Genomic DNA, 16,534 nt, shown 5'->3' on the forward strand with positions numbered 1-16,534 from the left:
ACATGACAGAAAAATTTTCCAGCAGTTATTTCAAGACTCTGTAACCCAAATCCATATTATGATGTTGGGGAAATGTCCTGGTTTCAAGAAATTAAACGAGCCTTAATCATTTCAATTCACCAGTCTCTTATGATTTGTTCATATGATTTCACTAAGTAGTTTGATACGTTGTTTAAGAATATTCTGTTAAATAAGTAACATTTACAAGATTTTCTCTCCATCCCTGCAGGGATAATAGAACATTATAACAGTTCCCTCACAGAGAAAGCTCTCAACTTTTAGCTCCTTTTTTGTTAAATCTAAAAATCAACTTCCTTTCTAGCAGCACTGACAAATCTATTCACAGTAGCTCAAACAAAGGGGTGGAAAATGAAGTGGAAAAAGTCAGGGAGATTGGTAATGCTAGAGAGGACAATAAAATCACCAGAAAGAGGACCTGGAGTAGGAAACTTCTGTACAGGCTGTTTCACAACAACTTGCCAGGATGATGATACTTTTATAGACAATTTTGGGTTTTGTCATGAGTTTTTATGTACCTTCTGCAATGCCCAGGGACAATGGGAGCCATGCAGGAAGCCAGAATACGATACGCAGACAGGGGTTCTGGTGTCTCCCCTTTCACCTGCTCTCCTTTGCTTGGCTCAATCATAGTACATAGTATTTCTTAAGTCATAACTTTTCACAAAACTTATTTTGGGGAAATGATAATGGATCACAGAAGATGTAAATATCACAGAAGAGCCCCTTTCAATCCCCATACCTACATGCCCATGCATAAAAATCATCTTGGCGTTGACTGATGATTTCTTCTAAATATGACAGATCACGAATTTCTAGCTCATTTGTTTCTTTCTCTTTCATAGAAGATCTGATTATCGGCTATGAAATTTACCTAAATAGAGATTGTGTGTGGAGCAGATTTTACGCCTTTAATTACAAAGAAGAGTTAGTTAACGTTGCTGTACCAGCCTTCCCCTCTGTTGCACGCTGATTCCACGCAGCCCTGTCAGAAAAAAGGCTACAAAATGGAACTGCAACAAGGAAGGCAAAGCTGGGAGGGGATCTGTTGTAAATGCCTAGCCTAGGTGCGTCTGTGGAGGTTTTCTGGCAGGAATTTGAGCTTGCAGAGTCCTCAGTTCAAGTGTGCTTGTTGGGAGATCCTGATTGCAAGCCTCGGTTTTTAGAAGGTGAGCGGGTGGTTCATAATTTGGGGAGAAGAGGGTGCTGAGTTGCCTTGCCGTCAAGCCTTCTGACTGCAACGGTGGCAGGTCTGGCTTCAGTTCTGAGAAGAGAGAGGGGTTTTTGCCAAATTTCCTAACCCAAGTACCTGCATTGTTACATGCTTAGCTCTGACATGCAAATACTGACGCTCATACATATGTATGAATATGTCAGTGTCGGTCTTCAGCCGTGGATAGCTGTATGCTTGACTGGCATGTGTGTTGCTGATTACTTGATTCTTGGATTCCAATGATTTTTTGAGACAGCTGAAACCCCAATTTTTTGCATTTTGTTTATTTAGTGAAATAGCAAAAAAAAAAAAAAAGGAAGAGAAGGCGAAGGTTGATTTAAGTTTGGAGGTTTGTTTTTTTCAAGGTTTTTTTTTTCCTTTGGCTTTGGTGTTTTCTCTTAAGCTGTGTTTCAGCTTGCAGCAAGTGGTTGGCCACCCCTACCCTTCTGGTTCCTTGCTTTCTTTTACACTCTTCCAGAACATGTTTCATGCCTTCCCTCTTTCTTGTTTAGACTAAATTAGCCAATGAACAACCTGACCCAGCTGCTTAGCTGTTCCCTGATCTGCATTTTACTTCTTAATGAGCTCAGAGTGACAAGCTATTTAGGCTGCTTGTTCCAGCATCAGCTCTGACTCCATCTGTAACTTTAGTGCCACTTCTTTGTCAGCAATGCCAATTACAAATGTGTGCCTTTCTAATTTACAGCACTCTAGTTATAACGCCCACGCTGTGCTCCGTGTGTTCTCTCTTTGCTTCTACTGTTTGTAGTCACCTGAGCAGACCTTCAGATTGTCAGAGCAAGGGTCTGCTACATGGCTGGCATTGATCAGCTATCTATAGCACCATATACAATTTGGCACTGCATAGATCGTTTGCTCCCTTTCATCTGCCCTGAATTTGGAAAGCTCTGTCGGTTCACACGGGGTTCTACAAACCTGTCTGTGCGTTGATCCTTCTGTGAACTGGCAATCCTGGAGCAAATGTGTTCCCTTGCATATGATACCACAATATGGGAAAAAGAATTACTTACTATGCATCTGTAGGGCTATATTATATTTTTCTTGGCCTCCTCTGCGTTCATCTGCAGAAAAATCTTAAATATGTTCCTCTTTTGCCTGTGAGCAATAACTAGTACTTGATCCATTTCTTTGTGTGTATTGTTAAAAACGCAGAACATCCTCAAATTTCTTCTCAGGCAAATACAATATCAGTAAGCAGTCTCCATTTCCACTGATTTATAATATGGTTTACTGAGTAGCTGAAAATTGGTCCGCTCTTTTCTGTTGCTGCTGCTGCTGGGTGTCCATTGCCTGTTGACCAGTTGGTCTTCTGAAGAGTAAGACTCATATCTAGAAAGATGTTTCAGGGAGCACTAAAGCAAGCAATCTGTTTGACTTCTTAGATTTTCAGACAGACAGTTCCTCAGATTTAATAGCTGGTGTACTTCACATTAATTAAAAGACATAACTTCTTCATGTTAGTCATAATCCACTTTTTGGTTTTAGTTTCATCATGATTCTCTTGCTGTTCCAATTGGTGGCTGGGTGTGAAAAGACCATTATTATCTCTAGCAATACCAGATGATATGAGAACACAATCTTAGACTGTCTGATTTCATTTGAAGATTCACTATGAGTGTCTTTTCCACTGAATTTTTTGCTCCCTGTTTGCACTATTTCTTAGTGACTGTGGAATACTCTCAATTATTGTAAGCAGAGAGGAATGAGGGAAATCCCAAGAAAAGCATCAGGTGAGACTTGGTGCATATCTGTTAAGTTAGGATGACAAGGTTGCGATAGTTACCAGGCTACATTTCTTTCATCAGATCCCATGTGGTGCTTTCAGCTGAAATGAGTGTGCATCAGCCAAGGTATTCCTGAAATGATTAAGCCCTTTATCTCCCATGGACAGTGGATGTAGAATTTGGTTTGATGTGCAGAACAAAGAAGCAGTAGTGAGCAACATTTAGCCTCTATTTCTACATTGTTATTTTGTCTTCAGGGGAAAAAAATCGAGTCTTGAGATAAAATTGTTACTCACAGGGTAAAAGTGGTAAAAGGTGTGTGTTGTACTCACATACATAACAGTCAGACACTGTAAACCAGAAAATTTTGCATTAGAAAGTTTGGATTTTGAGTCTGTAAAACTACACATGTAGGTTCCTGAGTTCCAATGGCCCCAAAACCAAGGCTGTGTATGGGTTGATTTTGGACCATTTATGATCTGTCTCTAATAACTCTTCCATTATTAGAATATTTACTCAGTTTTTCAGGAGAACAAAACAGTAATGAACAAGCTGCTCAGCATTTAGATTTTCCTGAACAGCTGATTACTAGACTATGCAGTTTGTTTAGATTATTAAAAATGCTACCAAATTTTCAAATTTTATCAGAAATTCTACTTCAAATGTTTCTGTAAAGGGTAAATACCATTGGGAAAAATCACAAAGGCTAACATATACAGCAAGCATGGTGGAGATCTGAATATCATATCTCATTTTTTATATTAAACAAGCACAGAAAACGTAAGTGATGTTGGTGGCCAAACCTGTGACCTTTAATTTTTTGTAGTGGAGGATTCAGTTTCTTTATCCCTTTTTTGAGGATTCCTCAGTAAAATAGCAGAAAAGCTGTGAAAATAATGATCATAATTCTTAAATAGTACCATCAGAATTGGTGGGTTTGTCTCAGGAAATTAGATTTGCTTTTATTTTCCTGTTTTGAGTAACTCAAGTTCTTCTGAAAGGGAAGAATTACAAAGGTTTTAGTCTACTTTCCACAAGAGAGAGTGTGTTGATGTCTATAACTTCTTCTAAATTCTACTCATTTCTAAGAAGGATTCTGTCCTGTAAGAAGATCCTGTCTTTATCTTTTTTTTTAAGTCTATTTCTAGTAAGAATTAAAGAATTTATTTTAGATACATTATTTTAGCTGCAATAAGGAAATGTGATTCTGATCACAGTGACTCTGCTACTTCTCCTTCTACTTTTCCTCTGTTTCTCCATGCTTTTTTGGGAAATGTGCTTTGGGGACTGCCAGAGGAATGAGTGTAGAGGTCTATGGATCATGTTGTGGCCTGATTATTCATCAGTACAATGACAACCAGTACAATGGCTATGGAGCACATATGCCAGCTAGCACAGTTTAGGGCAGTCCTGAGGCTGCTCAAAACAACACTGGGGATGAACGGTCCCAAGAAGGACCCAGGAACTGGGGCGGTCTCTGTCACCACTTTTCACTACTGCACTGAGTAATTTAGCCAAGGCAGGAAAATCTGGCAAGTGAAAAAATCTGGAGTGCTATAGGCATGTTATTTTTAAATAGTCACTTGTAAAATGTATGGGATCAAGATTTCCTTATTAATTTCCATTGGTATTACATCAGCTGCAGAGCTATTTTGTTAAGATGGGTCATTCTTTCCCAACTTTTTCCTTTTCCTTTTTCTTTTCCTTTTTTTTTTTTCTTTTTTTGTTGTTGTTGTTGTAAATACATATTTTTTTTATCATGTGGGCTGAAATTAATAAATTAATAGATTTTAAGTTCAAAAAGCTGCATGACAGTATTTTAGTTTTGCCTCCTGTAGTACATAAGTCATTGAACTTCATCTTGTAATTTCTGCATTGAACCTTATAAAGCTGCAAGTTGCAGCTGAGCTAGAAGATATCTTTTAAAAAGCTATCCAATATTGATTTAAGGACTCCCACTGAAAGGGAATCGGCTATGCCCCTCAGTAATTTACTCCAGTGATTAATTACCCTCAGTATTAATATTGTGCATCTTATTTTCAATATCTCTCTTTTTTAATCCAACATTTTCAGTGGGAAAGATAGGAGACTTTTTACACTGTTCTTTGGAGAACTGCTTAGCACTAGTCTGTATGAAGCAAACGTTACTCCCTTATTGCTCCCTTCCAGATGTAACAATTCATCAATAACCTTATGAAGCTCATTGAGTACTACAGACATATCTTGAAATAGGGGCTCAGGTATGACATAAGCCCATATCCGTACCTCCCAATGAATGCCAGAGAAATACTTTTACATGGGATCTGGATAGTGAGCTGTTGTCTGTATCAGGGGGGCTAAGACTGCAGGTACACTTACTCCCTGTCCTGTATTAAGTAACCTCAAGGAGGTAAAGTCCTTCCTCTAAGTGCATGTCTGAAAATAATGTGATTATACTGGTTAGTTTTCAGAGAACAGAGTTTTTCAGGTAATGATTTTTCATATATTTTCACAGAAGTTAGCATGGTGATGGAGATGACTGGAGGGTATCAGCCTCTCCCCTTAATTATGAAACATAATTGCTAAAAGGAAATCAAAACCTTTGCTTATTTACAGGCTAAATTGATGCTGCAAGAGTAGCCATTGGTTAAGAATTGGTTGCATCACCTTCAGTGCAGGCTAAAGTCTCTTGTTCACAAATTAAACAGTACCTTTGGTGTACATTTTTCTCTTCATTTCTTCATCACCAAATGTGCTTTAGTCCTAACCTAGAGGGACCACCTGTGAGCGAAAGGGTAGTTTAGTCTCCATGCTTATTCACTCCTTGGTCTCTCTGCTGAGACTGTCAAGCCAAGAATGCCAATTAGTTCAGCATTAACAAGCCCCTTTATGTGTTCTATTGGGCCTAAGAATTGACAGCTTCAATTCTGAATTTCCTTGGTTATGTGGATTTATGTTAAATTCTTGTTTCTCATGAAAATGCTCTCAAGCCTCTAGTTGGGCTGTAACTAATTGTTTCAGAATTAAAAGTGGGTGCAAATGAAAATCTGGTCAGGTTACCCTTGGACTTGGATACACTATCAAAGCTAAATCTGTATAGATCTTTCTTAGCTGTGTTTACAGTGTTCCTCTGAAATAATTTTTTTTTTGTCTAAAACTGTGAAAGGTCTTAGTTTTATATTGATGGACGTGCATGTGCCTGATCCCTGAGCAAAGAGTGGGGTTTGAAGCAAGCCCTGTTCAGAAACAAATTTTGAAAAAGAAAAGAATTTTAAATCCATGCCCTATATAAACTGCCTTGTACATTTGGTTCAGTGTTAGCCCATGCCTGCAAAAGTATTGCAAGTGCTGACTACTTACAGGCTACATAGGGTAGTGGCGCTTTCTCCTGTGTTACCCCACATGCTTAGGAAGAGGTATGGGTAAACTCCAGAAAACCATGCTACCTCACTTTCAGTATTCATCATGCCCTCTTAAAAGCCTCCATCACGGGAATTGCAAAGTAAAAGAAGAAAAAGAAAAGAAATGGCAGTGGTTAGGCTATTGTGTTGCTGAGATCACAGCATGTCCCAGGATCCTGTACTTTCTCATTGCTTCACTGTGCCAAGCCCTTCCATTGAGTTCTTATACTAGATTTAACAGGAGTGAAATTTTTGTTCGCAAAGGTTCTGACCCCTCCTGGGGTAAAAGTTTATGACATAGATCCCCATGCTTCACAGCAACACCAGTATGCAATAGTCTATAAGCACCTGCAAAAAAAAAAAAAAGGCAAAATTAGAGGGATTTTTTCTTACTCTGCTTTTCCATTGACTGTACAACAGTAGTCAGCATGCCTGAAAAATGTCTCCATGCATGTTGTTTATAGCTCTGTTGCATTAGTCAGCTTCCTTTAATAAATCAGATACAAGTTGTGACATGTTGTTAATTCGATCACTAATAACCTGCTCAAATTGCAAATCTATGTCAGCAGGTTGGTGTTGATTAAGTCATAGTCACTACTAACATATTGTTTTAAATGACTGATAAATTTTATTTGCTGCGGTGATAGACTGCCTGCTCTGCTGTGTTTGGTTGTGGGCTTGTGGGGGATTTTTTTGGTTTTCTTGTTTTTGTTTTTGGCTTTTTTTTTTGTTGTTGTTGTTGTCGTTGTTTGTTGTTTTTTTTTTTTTTTGCCTCCTTGTAAGCTTAGAAAAATGACACAAATGGCCCTGAGGTGGTCCTCTATAGGCCTTTCTCTTCCCCTGTTTGCTGCAAAGAGAGCTGGTAGCCACTAGAGGGGAGGAGACTGCCGGCTTTACTGAGCTCTCCACGCTACAGCTTGAAGGTGCAGAGGCTGTCATCAGACTGGTTGCCCAACGAAATGGTATAAAATATGTTATGAAGGTTAGTAAAAAAATAAAAATAAAATGTTTTTCCCTCATGCCCCCACTTCCCTTAATGCATTTGAAATATTAACTGCTCAGCACATTGGCTCTCTTTGGAGGGTTACTATCTCAGGTGGTAGCTGGGGGAGGGAAAAAAGCCTACGGTAACAAACATTTAAAATGTTACATCTGAAGGTAATGTGTTAAATCTTTCAAAGCAAATGTTTAATTTTCTATGCAAGGATGCTGGAAAATAAGGGTGTAGCCGAGGAATAACAATCATTTATTTCCTATGTGAAGTGAGAAGTTTTGATTTTATGCGTTTGAAGTTTCCAGCCATTCTGTCCATTCCCCTCTTCCCTCCCTCCCCCCGAACTATTGATGCTGAAGAAATGTCTAAACTAGTAGGAAACTTAAGTATCATTCTACAAACTTTTTGAAACATATAGTCTGTGTTATAGCTAACCAAATCTAAGCCAGAATAGCAGAAATTCTCATTTTATCATCTGTAGATAGATAAATATATATTTCTTTCTTTATATATACAGTTGACCTTTTTATTTTATTTTTTAAAACAGAGTAAAATTCTTGGTATTGTTAAAGAGCTATAATGTAGAACTGTAGCTTGTTACACTTACTCTCCTGAGTGTAATTGCACTAAGATCATTCAGTTTCCATTTGGAAAGCCAGTGGCAATTACTGGAATACAATGTATCATGCATTTGCTCACTGGATATAAAACGTATATACTAATTCGCAATAAAATGTAACAGCTGTCAGTGCATTTTCTGCTCTGTTACTTCAATAAATTGGAACTCTGACTAGAAAATGGGAATATTGCATTTTTACACACTTCGTAATGTGTTTGCTTTTTGCAAATACAATTTATTTTTTTCATGACAAAAATTGTGGTTTGTTATTACTGCTAGTGGATAAATATTCTTATATCAGAATGAATTACACATGGTATCTGTAAAGAAGTAGTAATATTTTCTGTGTTTTATTATAGCCTGTCTCCAGTAAACAAAATGCACTTAACCTACTTCTGTCATATATTTGGTATTTTTTTTATTTTATTTTTTTTTTTAGCACTGCAATGGTTGAGGGATGGCAGGAGTCTATTTTACCTTACCTTTTCAGATATTTGGGTAACTGGTTAACATTTTATAGGAGACCGTTATTTCTCTCTTAGATTTATTTTTATTTTTATAAACATATATAGAGATAAATAGTTCTGGAAGACAGTTATTAACCATGACTCCTCACATTATGAACTAGTGCATCTGAGTTTTATTTAAGATAAAATGCCTGCACATTTGTGTAATTTTGTTACTTGAGGTCAGACTTTTCACAGATAATTAGCCTTTTACACACTGTGAAATCAACCTGCATTGGTTATTTGGCTAGACTCTTTGCTTCTGTTCTTTATTTCCCAGAAGGTTAACGTGCTGAAAATCTAGCTGCAAGCACATAGTACTGTCTCTTTGTGTTGCTAATTATCCCGTTGCATAATTATTAATATCAGGAGCAGGAAGAGGAAACAAGCACACCAAATAGTCATGAATGCTAGTGTTCTGGCAGGAAGCTAGTCCTGCATTAATAAAATGTGCCTGTGCCAATATCACAGAAGATAGGAGGGTTCCTTGTTAAGGATCATTTATTAACTGAGATCATCTTTTAGTTCGCCTTGGGGTAATGACTAATGTCAATGGCAAATTTCACAGTTGTCTAGAGAAATGAATTAAATTTGTAATAAAAAGCCCTTCGGCTTGTTGTACATGTTCATTTATTGGAGTAGTTGAACTAGGAGAACTGTAAGGCAACCAAGAACATTGGCTTAATTTTCCTTACATATAATAGTGACCTTTAGCTTCATATTGAAAAAGTTACCTATTATAGACTGGTAAATTAAATGAGAAGTTCCTCTAATGCAAAATAAACTAAGTGACTGAGCTAAGTTAAACGGCCCTTGAGCTTATGAGGTTTTTGGCAGAAACAAATTCTTTTTTTTGCTACATCTGTTCTGCACCAGCCTTCTGAAGGTGGTTTGGTATATAATCAGTTAGATAAAACATTACAAAGTGGGATACTAAGTAGTAGTTAGAAGCCCAACCTATAGGATACCAGGATGATTACAAACTTGGGATAGTACAGTGGCATTTTTCACATGGAAAGTGTGGTTTTGTTTGAAAACTTTCAAATGTTCTTTATATGTCTTATTTTATTTAAAGTCAAAGCTACCTGCATCCATTAATAAAAAGGGTGTGTTGGGATTTGCTTTTTTTAAAATTTATGTGTGCATTAAAAAATAGAAGAAAGTCTTAAAATATTATCACTGCAGAGAATAAATATGAAATTTACCGGAAAATATCAAAATGTAAAGAGAAATGGCATGTACCACAGAACAGACAGAATGAGATTAAAATAGTTCTCTTTTCCTAGGTCAAAGGACAAGAGAGTTTTTGATATTGGGGCATGTATATTTTAGTTTTAGGAAAGATAAGCCCATTCCACCACCAATTTAGTACAGACTGTATCTAATGGTTAGTGTGGTGGGTTTCTCTCTTTTAAAGAGACACAAGACGAGACAAAACACAAAAAAAGTATGAGGAAAATCCAGTAGACAGCAAGAAAAAAATATTACAGCTGCTGAAAGAAAATGGAGGTGGGAATACATTTACTTTGCCATCAAGACCTAGTAAGGCTCAGGATGTGCTTTTATGGTGACTCCCCAAAATCATACTGCGGTGCTTGGAAAATGGTCAAAATCAAAACAAGAGTGCTTTCTTACTCTGCATGTTTGTCAAAGTTCATGGCAGAATTGTAGTACCAATGTTCTCAAAATCACTTTTCTGTTTGTAGAAATTCTCCATTTAATTCTGCAGAGTGGGTGCTTTTGTGTGATCTGGTGCTGGAATCCTGTGGTTTTTTCCCTCAAATTTAATGTGACAAACATCTAGCTTATTTACTCTGAAGGTTCCTGAAGTTTTAAAAGTTTTGTAGATGTGCGATTTTCTTTCTGGTCTATGCAACAACATAAAATAACTCTTGGAAGTCTGGTGATTTTAATGGATACTTTCCCCATAAAATAATATTTAAAATATATTTTCGTGTGAATTGAAGGATGTTCTTACTATAACTGATGAGGCTGAGCAAAAATTTGGAGTGACTAATAAAATCATGAAAATACAACTGTCAATATGAATTCTTAATGGCTCCCAGTGCAAACCATAGGTTGTTGACAGAGATGCAGGCATAAGAGGTTTTTACATAATTTTGGCAACTCTTGTCTACAATATTAGTGTGTGACCAAGTCAAGAGTGAATTATTTCAAATATAAAATTAGGCTGTGGAGGAAAGGTTATAGTCAAGTGTAATATCCAGAGATTGTAATATATCCACAGGGAGTCAGTATTGCTGGGGATCTTTTTTGCACCAATCAGTTAATGGACCCAAACTAGGGAGGCAGAAGATAGGGAGTTAAATGCAGAGGTACAAAGCTGCTAATGGTTACTGTTTATTTTTTCTGACAGAGAAGGTCAACTTTAATTTTGTATCTGTCACATGCCTGAATTCTAATGTATCATGTTAGCAGCTTTTAAGAATATTCTGGAGATGGTTACCAGAAGATAATGCAGAAATGAAGCATGGTGGCATTCATAAGTGGGGGAGGGAAAAGAGCAGGCTTACATTGTCCTTCCGTGTAAATCATTGCTAAGTTTAGTGGGACAGCTATCTTTCTTTAAAGTCCAGACTAATATTCATTGCACAGACAGGATGGTAACTAATTGAAGAAAACTACATGGCTCTGAGTAAAGTCTGAAAGTTTATCTTTTATTCCATTTTGAAATTCAGAAAAAATACTTGAGAATATCTTTTTCTTGAGCAGTAAAAAAAGGTTTTGTTTAACTGCATGTAATAAAATTGCATTTTCTCACTAGTAAGAATGTATAGGCAGGAGACTTTCGTTTCAAAAAGGCTCCTCTAAAATCCAGCCATTGAAAGTTGTGAATATGGTGAGCAAGCCCCGTGTTTTTAAAATAAATACTCTAGTGCCTGCTCAGAATGTGGGCATGGGTGTGTATAAAAAGTGTGGTTTACATAAAGTTTTCAGTATGTTGATTTAAGTGGTTTTTTGTTTGTTTTTTTAAGGAAAGAAGAAAAAAGTATAATCAAAGCTAAAACTTGATCTAGTTACAAAAAAATTCTAATTTTGGGGTTGATAAAGACAGTGATCATATACAGGTACTTATAAATTTCCATATGCAGTTCTAAGAAGAAAACTAAGATTTTTTTATGTGTAAGGAAAAGTAGAGTAAGTCATACATAGTAAGTCATACATAATTTTTTTCCACAACTTTTTTTCTTTTCTAGGTGATGTATGACCAATAATATAAAACCTTTTCAAAAACTCAATGAAACAAATGTCCTTGCAGCCAGAAATATGAAAGTGTGTAATTATTGCGCAATTAAATGAAATGATTAAATAGATATTTTCTTAAAATTCAAGTGTGTCAAGCATTTACAAAATTAATACCTGGAGTACCTGGAGCATATGTCAAAATGTTTCAGAAATTTTGGTGTGAGGAATATCTGAAATTTGGGCTATCATTAAACAAGTCGGCTAAATATGGATTTAAGTGGCTAAGTTTCAAAGTGCTGGCTCGCTTTTGGGCTTTTTGTATTGTTTTATTCTTTTTTTGCAATTCTATTAGCCCTTTAGGAAAAGATCTTTCATCTCCGCTCTGTTTGCTTAAACTAAATTTTGTATTTTCTACCAAGAGGCATATTCTATTCTGGATTTGTTTGGGTTTTAATAATTTTTCCACCTCTAGTGAACTGTAGTACTTACTTTTCACAGCCTTAGCTGACCAAGAAATACAGCAGCATGGGAGAAATAAAGCAGATATGGGTGGGGTTCTCTGAAACAGATTCATTTTCTTTCTGTGCATTTCTATGCTGTGGAAGAGACTTTATGCTTATTCACACAGAGGGAGTTTAGAAATGTTTTTAGAAAATGCAGATGTGTAAAGCATTCTTAATAAGGATGGGAAAAGAGTTTGCACTCCCCTTTTAACCACTCTCTCACCTCAGCCCTTTTCAGCATGTAACCTTATTCTCTGTGGGATTACTTGGATGAAAACCAATTAGAGAACTGCTCACACAATATAAATGCATACAGATTAGTACAGATTGAACGGTACCAATGCCAACTAATCATACAGTATATAAAGTCCTAAACAATATAGATATTAAGGAATGGTGGGGAAATGGACTCATATTGTTATAAAACTGAGCACAAAATGGAAGCAGCATAAAACTGTTTATTTAAATAATAAATAAAGTATAGGTTTTCTTTTGCTCCCTCCTTTTTTTTTCCCTTTGTGGCAATCTGCCCATAGACAAAACTAAGTATACCAAAGAAAAGTCAGCCTATGTGTTTTCCTGGATATTCCCCATGCCTTCATGGTAACTTTACTTTATTGCTGTTGTTTTTCGTCCTTTAACTGTCCGTCCCCTTGATAACATCGAATGCAGAGCTTATTCTCCAGCTGGGATGGGAATGAGAAAATGGTCTCCTCTGAGGTGGATGCTGATGCCACTACAAAGGTGTCTGGGAGGGACAAATAGAGACTGTGAATATGACTGAGTTATTTTAATGCATGGCCCCCAAGCACTGTGTGACCTGAAGGGTTTGTTTTGCTGAGGGAAGCCTGTAAGAGGATGAGTGCAGAACCATGAGATCAGCCATTGTTTCCTTTTGCGTTGGTGTTGTCAATTCCTGACATTCCAGGGAGGATATTTTGAGGAAAATATAGTACTTTTTTCTCTTCACAACTGTTTCCCAGCAATGGAAATGGGATGATAAAAAAATGCAAGTCTCCTTCAGGTTTCATGCTGTCTTCATACTACAATGTCTGTTCTGGTATGCCTACAGCTTTGGTCATTTGTTTTCCCTTTACCTTTTTTCATGCTTTTTCTGTTAGCATAAATAGGAAAATGTTTTAGTAATTAAACTGTAGGCTTTCTGATGAGCAGTAAGTTCTTCCTACCTCCTTCTGCAGAGGTTTCTTTGCTATATATAATCATGGCAAAACCTTCTGCATTTTAAAGTAATATGGACAATTATCATTCTGTTTGTAAATAGAGCCATGTGAGGTACCTGTTATTTACTTTAATACTGAAAAAGCTTTTTAATCTTTGAAAAACATGTTGGCAACAGTCTTGAAATAATATGCCAAAATTTTGAGTGTCCTGCTTTATATCTTCTCCTGGGCATTTGTCTGACTGATCTCTTAGCTGCTGAACTGAATTGTCCACTTACTATTGTACTCAAAGTAATAGAGTAAGAAGTCTATCTAGATATAGCTACAAATCAAAAGAAACACACATAAAAAGAACTGAGTCATACTCAGTTTGGAAAAAAAACCCCTAACATAACTAAAAGAAAATGGAATAGTTTACAGGAGAGATGGGTGTGTACATTGGTCTTCTCCAGAACAGCTGTCATTTTTAGACCAGCAGTGATTATGCATTGAGTTTTACTCTGAAAGTGTTTACTATAGCATTCAGGAAAAAAAAGGCTAATTACTGTAGTCACTCTCTGTACTATATAGTGTCTGTTTTTCTCTAGCTTCAAAGAAGAGAGAAATCTTTCCTACCATGTTTGTTACATAATTTTAGCTGGATTTTTGTGCTCAACTTTTGATAGAGATGTGCACGAACTAAAATGCCTGCATTCATTAAGCTCTCACTGCTCAGTTCTGTAGCTGCAATCCAGAGCCAAATCCTGACTGTATGCTCAGATATTAATTATGTCCTAAAAGGAATATTGGATTGGCCCTTGTGCATGTGACACCCTCATCAGATGATGTCTAGGTGCCGTAAGTTCCTTAGCTGGAGTAGTCTAATAATGATTCCGTATCGTGAAAGAAAGTCATTTTAGAAGTGGTGGAGAGAGAGAGCAAGAGCTAGTGGAGAGCGTAGTACCTGAGCAGTGTGACTTCTTAGTGCTACACAGCAGGAGAAGGCAGCAGGGGCCTAAAGTCTCACAAGAGTTCATATAATCCACTCATGCCTTCATGGTTTGCTCAGGCTTTGGGGACTTCACCAATTGCTGCTTTGGTGGAACATTTCATTTCAGAAAATTCACATGAGCAAATATGACTATTATGTTGGAGCTTCTGGATTTTGCCTGGAGATGGTATCACTGGGGTTATTCATGTCAAGTCTTAGTGAATTTGAAGGAATACTGAGCTTTTCCAAGAAAAATTCAGACCTGATCATTTGATCTTTTAGAGGTAGTAATTTTTTATCATTAATATGAATAATTTCTCAGATTTTCTAGAATGAGATTTATTTTTTCTCAAATGCCTTTCATTGCCATTGCCTTAATATTGCCCAGCTCCTTGGTCCAGCTTCAGGAAGGAGCCAGCTGTCTCCATTGCATTTCTATGGAGTGAAAAACTCTGACCCTCCTCAAAAGGCAAAAATGTGCCTCTTCAGTTCATCTGAATGTTTAAGCCATATTAGGAAAAATTATTACTTACTATAATAGCCAACACTGAAGATGAAACTTTTCATTTAGAGCACTTTGCCACATCACCTATCACTCCAACTTAAAGTAAGCATACTTTCAAAGGAATTATTCACATATAAGAAGCAGGACTATGTTATACCATTGGTCACTGAAGATTTATTCTTTCTTCTTATCTGTCACAGATTTGTCAAGGACCAGTCAGGGAAATGAAGTATCGTAAATCTGAAGGGTTTAAAATAGGGAAAAACCTACTAGGTCATCAACTCCTCCCTTCTGCTAGGAGAGATTTGTTACTGACAGTATAGTCTGAAGTGCTCTGTCCACTTCAATTTTTAATGACGCTTGCTGTTGTCTCGAAGTTCTGGCAGGAGAAACAACATTTTTCAGAAAAAAACCCCATCAGTGGACAAAGACTACTAATACAGGAAATTATATGGAAGTTAGAAGTTTTATGTGAGCTTTCTGAAGTCTCAGAAGGCATCTGTCCAGAAACAGTGAAAAAAGTCTGGGCCAACAGAGGGAAGATATCCACTGTTTTTGAACATAAACCATAAATGATAGCAGAGCATTGATTTTTTAATAACCATTTTTATGTTATTCTATAAAAATGTATTGGTAGGAAAAAAGTAAGAGATGGAGGGTTGCATTTGAGTGGACAAAGAAGAAAATTAGCTGCCAAGGGTAATAGCATCTGTGCAGTACAACACTATTTCTGTTTCAAGCAGAGGATGGTGTGAGAAAGCAGCACACTGCTTACTGATTCATCTCAAAAAGCATGCTGAATCCCGAAAACCTGCCAGAACTAACAAGATATCATGGGTGAACTCCTGTTCCCAAACAAGTGAGCAAGGATCTTGCCATTGACTTCCTTGGGGTTAGGATTTCACACAGTAGTTGAAATTTCTGTTGTGCATTGTGGAGCTGAGGGGTCACTGAGACTTCGACTCATGAATATGCATACACAGTGCTGTACTGGGAAGTGAAATGTGGGCTTCAAAGAAACAGGGAGAAATCAGTCTGGGATGCTTTCTGTACCATCTCCTGACCGGGTCTCATTTCTACTAGGCTGATACTAATCCCAGACATTCCTTATGAATTTGCATTCCAGAGAACAATAACCTACCTGAAAGACTGCATTTTCTCTAATTCCCTTTTAATATCCTGTTTGTGTTCCTGAGTGTGTAAGTAATTGATATGTTATTGTTATGCTTAGACTTCAGGGGTATTTTTGAATGCTATCTTCAAGGAAATGGTATCAGGGCATCATGTGAATTGTGAAGGAAAGGAATGCCATAGCTGACTACCTCCTGTGGCCAATAAAGCTCTGTGCCATGCTCTTTCAGATTTCACTCTGTCATTGATACTGTCAGTTCCAGGCTTCCTGCTGGTCATATTTACTATCCTAGGCTGTGGGGGTGGGGAGGCAAAACTGCCCTCCAAATAGTAGAGATCTTATTCAGTGGGAATCCTGAAGATCAGGCTGAAGACCTTGAGTGGATTACTGGTATATGCCTTAGTAGATATGATGCTGCATTTTGTACTGTTTGGAACATCTGCATGTGCTGGAGCATCTGTATGTGCCTTGGATACTTTTGTAACACTTACAGCAATAATTTTCATTGAGCTCATTCTCATCTCTAGTTTTAATAATTTAGATTCAATAAGGAAGGAATTA

General features: G+C 37.1%; 1 long non-coding RNA gene across 1 annotated transcript in view; it reads left to right on the plus strand.

The window, feature by feature from the left end:
• Positions 1–7,244: 7,244 nt before the first annotated feature.
• LOC125337037 overlaps positions 7,245–16,534 on the plus strand; it is a 51,763-nt gene continuing 42,473 nt past the window's right edge. The window contains exon 1 of the long non-coding RNA XR_007207920.1: positions 7,245–7,338. This is a non-coding gene — a long non-coding RNA (uncharacterized LOC125337037). The remainder of the gene's footprint in view (positions 7,339–16,534) is intronic.

The sequence above is a fragment of the Corvus hawaiiensis genome, chromosome 2 (assembly GCF_020740725.1).
Source record: "Corvus hawaiiensis isolate bCorHaw1 chromosome 2, bCorHaw1.pri.cur, whole genome shotgun sequence".
Taxonomy (NCBI): domain Eukaryota; kingdom Metazoa; phylum Chordata; class Aves; order Passeriformes; family Corvidae; genus Corvus; species Corvus hawaiiensis.